The sequence below is a fragment of the Pipra filicauda genome, unplaced genomic scaffold (genome assembly GCF_003945595.2).
Source record: "Pipra filicauda isolate LSUMZ 115617 unplaced genomic scaffold, ASM394559v2 scaffold402_size659489_pilon, whole genome shotgun sequence".
Lineage (NCBI taxonomy): Eukaryota > Metazoa > Chordata > Aves > Passeriformes > Pipridae > Pipra > Pipra filicauda.
Window position 1 is genome coordinate 88,580 of NW_024104535.1, and position 8,138 is coordinate 96,717.

Genomic DNA, 8,138 nt, shown 5'->3' on the forward strand with positions numbered 1-8,138 from the left:
GATCCCATAAACAAGAAATAGCATGCTCAGAAAATAGAAGAGGGATCCTGGTCTTCAGGAATTTCTCATTTACATGCAGGAGGACAGATTGTAAAGCCAATTGTCAAACAGTCCAGGAGAACAAGGTGGCAGTGCCTTGGCAATGGCATTATCAGAGTAGTTAAGTGGTGCTCATATATAATAGAGCTGAAGTTAAGGAAACTTAATAAAAATTGTAATTTCCAAGCCATCTGCAGTAAATATCAAAGTCTCTCTCATTTCCTCCTCCAAGACATGTTATTGTCCTCTAGAGTCAATGTCATCTTCTACTTCCTCCTTCCCTACTTTCCCCCACCTTCCCAAGTGCTGGCACATGTTCTCGGTCAATATTATCAGAGTTTTTTTGTGTGTTTGTTTTCATAACAATGAAATAAAAGCCTCTGAAATGCCATTTTTTCTGCAGTTGTTGTAACTGCCTTCATTAATGATGCTTCTCTTTGTTAGGACGAGGTGATTTATTTTATTATATTTGCCAAAAATGTATCTGGAAGAAAAATAAACTGTGAGAAACAGACCTTATCATGCCATGCACGCTTGACTTTCAAACTGATTTTACTGGAAGCAACATTATGGGGACAAAGCTGAGGCACTGCCGTTCTCCTGAACCTCAAAGACACGGAGAGTCTTGACAGTCCTCCAGGAGAAACTCTTGAGTTAGCAGTGTGTCCATTGAAATTCAAGGAAATGCCTTCCCTTTTCTCTCTGGTTTCAAACTTTCGATTTCACAGAAATGTGAGGCAAGTCTTCTGCTTTGAAATGATCTTACCCTTGTGAAGGTGGGAGTCACCTTGGGTACTCAAACTCAGGCACTCAGCTTTCTCATATAGCTACAGGACATTTGTGTTCCAGGAGGAGACCTGAGCAGACTAAGGAAATCAAGGATGTTCTCATCTGCTGTCCATTTCTACTCATCAGAAACTGCAAATCCCACTGGAAAACATCTCTCTTTGCCTTAACTTTAAAAAATACAATAAGGAAGAGTGGCTGGTTAAAGATGTAAGGCAGCTTAGAGGAATCCCAGCAAGGGCTGACCCAAAATAAGACATAAGCACTGAAAGAATTCCATCCAGGGTGAATCTCATCTGGGTTCAACAGGATTATCTCCAGAATAAGAGTGGACATCCCAACTTCACTGTCATGACCAGTGACAGGACTCGGGGGAATGGCATGAAGTGGAGTGAGGGAAGGTTTAGGTTGGATATCAGGAGAGAGTTCTTCCCCGAGAGGGTAGTTGGGCACTGAATAGGCTCCCCAGGGCAGTGGGCACAGCCCCAAGGCTGCCAGAGCTCAAGCAGCACTTGGAAAACGCTCTCAGACACATGGGGGGATTCTTGGGGTGTCCTGTGAAGGGTCAGGAGTTGGACTTGATGATCCTGATGGGTCCCTTCCAACTTCTATGATCTCTGGCCAATGGACAGTGCTGGTATTGGTGCTGCTGGGTCTTGAGTCACTGACAGATTTCCATTTCTGTGCATATTACCCTCGTGATAATTGCTGATTGGTAAAGGCAAGCTTCCAACAAATATGAGGGTATCCTTCTCCAGCCATATCCTGAGCTGCATCAAAAGCAGCATGACCAGCAGATCAAATGAGGTGATTCTTTCCCTTTACTCTGTTCTTTTGAGACCCCACCTGGAACTGCATCCAGCTCTGAGGTTCCCAGAATAGGAAAGGCTTGGGCCTGTCCAAAGGAGCCACTAAAATGATCAAAAGGGCTGCTATGGAGACGGGATGGGAGGGTTGGGCTTGTTCAACCTGGAGAAGAGAAGGCTCCAGGGAGACCTTAGAGCCACTTCTAGGACTCGAAGGAAGCTTACAGGAAGGCTGGAGAGGGATTTTTTGCAAGGCTGTGCAGTGACAGGACAAGGGGGAATGGCTTTAAACTGAAGGAATGTAGATTTAGATTGGATATTAGGGAGAAATTCTTTCCTGTGAGGGTGGTGAGACACTAGCACAGGTTGCCAGGAGAAGCTGTGGCTACCCCATCCCTGGAAGTTTCCAAGGCCAGGTTGGACGGGGCTTGGAGCAACCTGGGCTAGTGGAAGGTGTCCCTGCCCATGGCAGGGGGTTGGAATGAGACGATCTTGAAGGTGCTTTCCAACCTAAACCATTCTATGATTCCATGATAAGTCTTTCCAAAAACACAATCCAGGGTCTTTGGTTTCCCACCCCTCTGCCTCCAGCTCCTTCTCTGCACACACATTCACCCCTTGGTTAAGCCTTTTCTTCTAGAACACAACTTGTGCACTTTTATAAGCAGAGGGCACACGCTTAGGAGGAAGAAATGGATTTAGTTTTCAGCATTACATTTATTCTAATTTTCACAGGGATTTCGACATGAGAAAATGGAGTGGAAGTCTTGGCCAAGGTCCTGGATAAGACATTGCCCGCTTACGATCTGATCTAGAGACATGTTTAAGTTTGACCATTAACTGAGGAATGTTTGTTCCTGGTTTCACAAATGTCAAGGTGAGATTTAAGTCTAACACTCAAAATCCCTCCAAAGGCGAAAGAAGGCTGGGTTTGAACTCGTGATTTGAACATTTTTAAGGATAACTTTCTATAATTCAATTTTGGTTTCTAAATCATGTCCCACCAACTTCCTGTTGTTGAAATCAACATTAATTAATGCTGCTTTTACATATTCTTAAGATCACCATGACTTTTATCACTGTCTTAATTAACACTGATATATTTCAAAGTTATCATTCCAAACCATTTTCTACCAAAATTAGTCAGTAAGAGGCTGTACCAGAGCCACGCAAAAGTGATTCACCTGTTTCACAGTGACTCAAACACAAATAATTTAGACTCTTTTCATGGACAAATAATTTCCAATAGCAGTGTTTTATGGCAGAATGATTCTTGACTAACCCTAGTTGTCATGGTGTGTCAGTGATGAAGCAATGACTAAATTCAGGTAATATTTTAAACCCATTACAGCTTCTAGATTCAGTATTTGCTCTATTTTCTTCTAACTGACCACCATGCATTCACCGTATGGGCTTTATTTTTCTTGCTGGGCCATGTCTACATCCAGCACAGGAGTTTAAGAAGTTGTGGTGAGTCAAATGTCCCCACAACCAGACCCCAAGGACCTCCCTTTCTCAGCGAGCTGCTGAGCAGAAGATTGGTAGTTCCATTATCTCCCGATTTACTTATTTATTTTACTTAAAACTAATCTGGAACTTTGATCAAGATTTATAAAGTTTGTCAGTGTGACCAAAAGTGGAATGGGTAACGTGCAGGGGGGGATTAAGAATAAGCAGAAAGTCAGTCAATGAGTAAAAAACTAAAAATAAATTAAATTAAAACAAAAATTGGTTAGTCCCACTTCTGGTGTCTGCAGTGTCCTGCACACCAACACCTCTGCCTAAGTCTGAACCTCCAGAGATATTAATATTTTGCTAATAATAACCACCTCCAGATCTGTCCCGCTCTGTGTATTGTACATATGCGTAAGATATTTGCTGCTAATTTGTCTGCGGGAAGGTCTGAAATCCTCTCTGAAGACTCAAATGTCTTACAAGTTTTATTTTTGCACTGAAGTTGCTGAAGGTGAGCCCAGTTTCACCACCCACGCTCGCACTGAAAAAAAAAAATAAAAGCTTCTAACTTGCAGGGAGAAGGTCCTCAAATCCCCACCCACTGCAGGGTGGTATTTTAAATCCTCCCAGAAGAGTCGATTATGGTGAGACCCTTAAATTACCACCTACATCCACACACCCACATGTGTGTGCACTTGGGTTCTTGTAACGTGGAGCCCCGGAAAATTGACTTTTCCAGGGATCTGGTTGCAGGTTTCTACACGTTTGTTGACAGAGCAGAGGTGAGAAGTAGAAATCTGTTTGCAAGCTCTGCACAGGGGAGTTTTTACCATCAGAAAACTCTGTGTCTTAACAGTCTGGAGCTCGTCTTCAAGCTTGCACACCTGTAAATGTTTCTTTCTTTGGGTTCAGCCTGGAAATTAAGTTTATTTTCTGTGCTGCTGCTGCTGCCTTATATCAGGGTGGTGTTTCAGCCTGGGTAGAGGTTATGCTTGTCCTTTTAAAAAGAAAATCACTCAGAGTAACATTGAACTTGCTGATGGACCATTTCATGGGGGGGAAGATGAGCAAGCAAAGGTCCCCGTGAGACCAACAACATCCTTCCCTGTTTACCAGCCAGGGAAGCAGAGGCACAGGAGGGGTGAATGCCCTGACTGATTAATGCTCACTGGCTCTTGCCAGGACAGATTTATGAAGAGTTGTTAAATCTCCCAATTAGCAGTTTCCTGTCTCAAGTACTCAGCGGTACCTCTGCATATTTTATCCCCTCCTGTCTCTCTGGGACACTCCAGTCACTTTTTACTGAGCTCTGATCTGCTCCCAGGATTTGATCCTGTGATGTCTCTGAGCTCCTTCCCAGCCAGGGGTTTAAGTTTTGGACCCAGGTCACCTGTTGGGCTTCTTACTGGAACTCCACAATGTAAGAAGGATATAAAGCTGTTAGAAATGGCCCAAAGGGGGACTGTGAGGATGGTGAAGGGTCTGGAGGTGAAGCCAAATGAGCAGTGTCTGAGGTCACTTGGCTTGTTCAGCCTGGAGAAGAGGAGACTGAGGGGAGACATCATGGCTACAGCTTCTTCTTGTGGAGAAGTGGAGGGATATCTTCTCTCTGGGGACCAGAGACAGGACCCAAGGGAATGTCATGAAGCTGTGGGAGGGAGGTTCAGGCTGGATATTGGGAAAAGGTTTCTCACTCGGGGATAGTTGGGCACTGAACAGGCTCCCCAGGGCAGTGGGCACAGCACCAAAGCTGACAGAGCTCAAGGAGTGTTTATACAATGCTCTCAAGCGCAGGGTGGGATTATTGGAGTTGTTCTGTGCAGGGCCAGGGCTTGGATTTTGGTGAACCCTGTGGGTCCCTTCTGACTCAGGACTTCCTGCGATTCTGTGAACACACAACTCCCTGACAAGAGGGGGGAGCCACGGTGGGGTCGGGCTCTGCTCCCAGGAACCAGCAGTAGGACATGAGGGCACAGCCCTGAGCTGTGCCAGGGGAGGTTTAGGTTGGACATTGGGAAGAAGTTCTTTCCAGAGAGAGGGATCAGCCCTTGGAATGGGCTGCCCAGGGAGGGGGTGGAGTCCCCATCCCTGGGGGTGTTGAAGCAGAGCCTGGACGTGGCACTCGGTGCCATGGGCTGGGTGCCAAGGTGGGGTTGGGGGTAAAGGTTGGACTCAATAATCTCAGATGTCTTTTCCAACCCAGATGATCCTGTGATTCTGTGACTTTGTGTTCCCAAACAATACAGCTATTTCTCTCAACATCCTCTCTACATCTCTGAGTAGTATCAGGCATCTTGGCTAGAAAGGCCCACTTTCTAAAAGCAAATAAGGTCATTAACATCCCAGCTGAGATTCTCAATATGCAAAAAGTCAGGGCAATTAGAGATGTTCAGCATCCTCTTAACAGCTGTGCACTTTGTGTTGGCATTTCGAAATTCATGGCTGGATTTTATGCTCATAAACGGGCATAGCATGATCCAAAAATGTGTTTACAAAAAAACATAGAATAACCTGAGTTGGAAGGGACCCACGAGGATCATGGAAATCCAACTCCTGCTCCTGCATAGGACAACCTGAAGAATCACACCGTGTGCCCTGAGAGCATTGTCCAAATTCTTCTTGGGGTGTAGCTGCAGTTCAACGGGAGAGATTTTGTCTGTATCAGGACTCATTGATTTTCTATACATTTGTGACACCTTTTTTTTCCCCCATCTGTTTCAAGTTAGAAGTTAAAAGCTTATTGCAAAAGTAGAGAGAGGGCTATAAAAAAACCAATGTCCCCAAGTGGTAGGTCTGAAATTTTTCATTATGGTGGGATTCTCCACAGCTAAACAGGGTGTTAGAAGTGTTAGAGACTGTTCCATATGTAAAAGGGCCCAATTACAGAGAACATCCATGAATGGAGTTCAGCTACTCTTCTCCACTCCAAGGAGGTCCAGAAAGGCAGTCAGGGAAGGATGGAGAGAGGAACTCCTGCCACTGCTGGCAGCAGCTCTGGACAGAAAGCAGTAACGGAGGCTGAGCTGTCTTTAGGGCAGCAGGATGCAGCAGCACGAGCCTTAAAACTAGATCTGTGTTGAAAGGTACCTTACACACGCCAGTTCTGCCAGCTTGGGAAAGGAACCCCAGCTCCTTGAACAGTCATCTCACCTTCGTGCATCCAGAATAGTCTTGGGGTTTATGGTTCCATAGCTTGGTTAACATTCTGTATCTCAGCGTATCCCTCCCCTAGTCCTTGGCAGAACTCAACAGCTTGGCCAGGTCATGCTGGTGAGGGAGATCATGTCCCAGCACTAGTGACAAGGTGTCTACAAGCACAAACATCCCCATAAGTGGGAATAATTGAGCTCCTTGCTGTGGAGCTGATTAATGAACCTCCAGGGATGAGCAGCCCTGGTGTTCAAGGACTCAGTGAGATTAGAAAAACCTCAGTGAAGTGCCCAACCTTTTGAATGCTACACAAAGAAGCATCCATCTGATCTCAAATTCCTTCTGGGAAGGGGAAATTTGGATGAAAAAGAGGAATTCTGAAATTGGCTGGGAATTTGTAGTTCTGAGTTGTCAGGCTGTGGCTGAGCGACTGCTGGCGAAATGTGACTTTTCCTTTGCTCCCTGTTCCTCCACCTCACTCCTACCTTCTCAGAGGTGACATAATAATATCTAACAGCCAGTTTCTCACCTCTGCAGGCTATGACTGACACTGCAATGAACTGAGGGAATACAGCCTGAGGATTTTTTCCCCTTTTGACTTGGACTAGGAACAGCATATCCCCAGCACACACATGACTCAGATTCATGGAAATCTTTGCTGTGCTTGTTCCTGCTGTGTTCCCCAGTTGTATGAAATGGCCTCTGGACTAGAAAATGCACAGGATGGTGAGATTCCTCCCATCTCTTTCATAGCAGAGAAAGTGGGAACAGCAGTTCCACCTCTCAGTGAAATCAGCCCAATTGATCATATTTTGAGTAGGCTTGAAGAAGAAAGATGCACCTTCTCTTATCTCTGGGTTTTAACTTCAATCAATGACAGAAAAGAGGATGCACATAAGTACCCAGCATATGTCTACCCTTTCAACTGAGCCTACACAACAAACCTGGGAGATCCATTTGGGGCATGAGATCTTCTTTGGGGAAGGACCCGGGTTGTTTGGTGACTCAGAATATTAAGTATGACCCCTCTGAGCCCTAAGTAATGCCGAGGAATGGCCCGGAGGGAAATGAAAAGCTGATAACTGCATGCACAATAATCTATTCTAAATTAGCACTGAACCCTCAGGAAAGAGATCTTAGACTCACTGCAGATAGTGATTTTATGTGTCATCTAGGTGGTCAGCACAAGCAAAAAATGTGAATAAAATCCTAGTACTTACTCGGAAATGGATAGAAAACAGAGCCTTTCCTTAAAAGTTTGTGTATTTAAATCCCTAATGACCCTAAATCTGGGACACTGTGTGTACTTCCATTCATGCCATATAAAAAAGGGTATGGTAGAGTTAGAGAAGGTAGAAAGAAAGATGATCAGAGATGTGGAGTGGTTTTAATGTGAGGAATGGTTAAACTGTAATTCTCATTGCAGCTGGGAGTCATCCTGTGTGCCAGCAGACATCTACAGAGGGATGACAGGTCTGAAAAGGGTGAGTAAGGAATGGTTATTCATTATTTCTCATACCATGACAAACCAGGGACAGTAATGGATCGGTCAGATACAGGTTTAAAACAAACATGAAGAACTTCCTTTACACACATCATGGGACTTGTCATGGCAGCTAAAAATATAATGTTTCTCGGGCAGGCTTTAGAAAAATCAGTAGAGAAGAAACTCAGGGATAGTAACCTAATTGTGCTGGTTTTGGCTGGGATGCAGCTAATTTTCTTCATGGTAGCAAGTATGGGGCTATGGTTTGGATTTGTGCTGAAAACAGTGCGGATAACATAGAGATGTTTTAGGTACTGCTGAGTTCTTGTGCAGCATCAAGGCCTGTTCTGCTGGGAAAGAGGAAGAAGGAGGAGTTTGGAGAGATGATGTTTGGCTTCCCAAGTCACCATTACGTG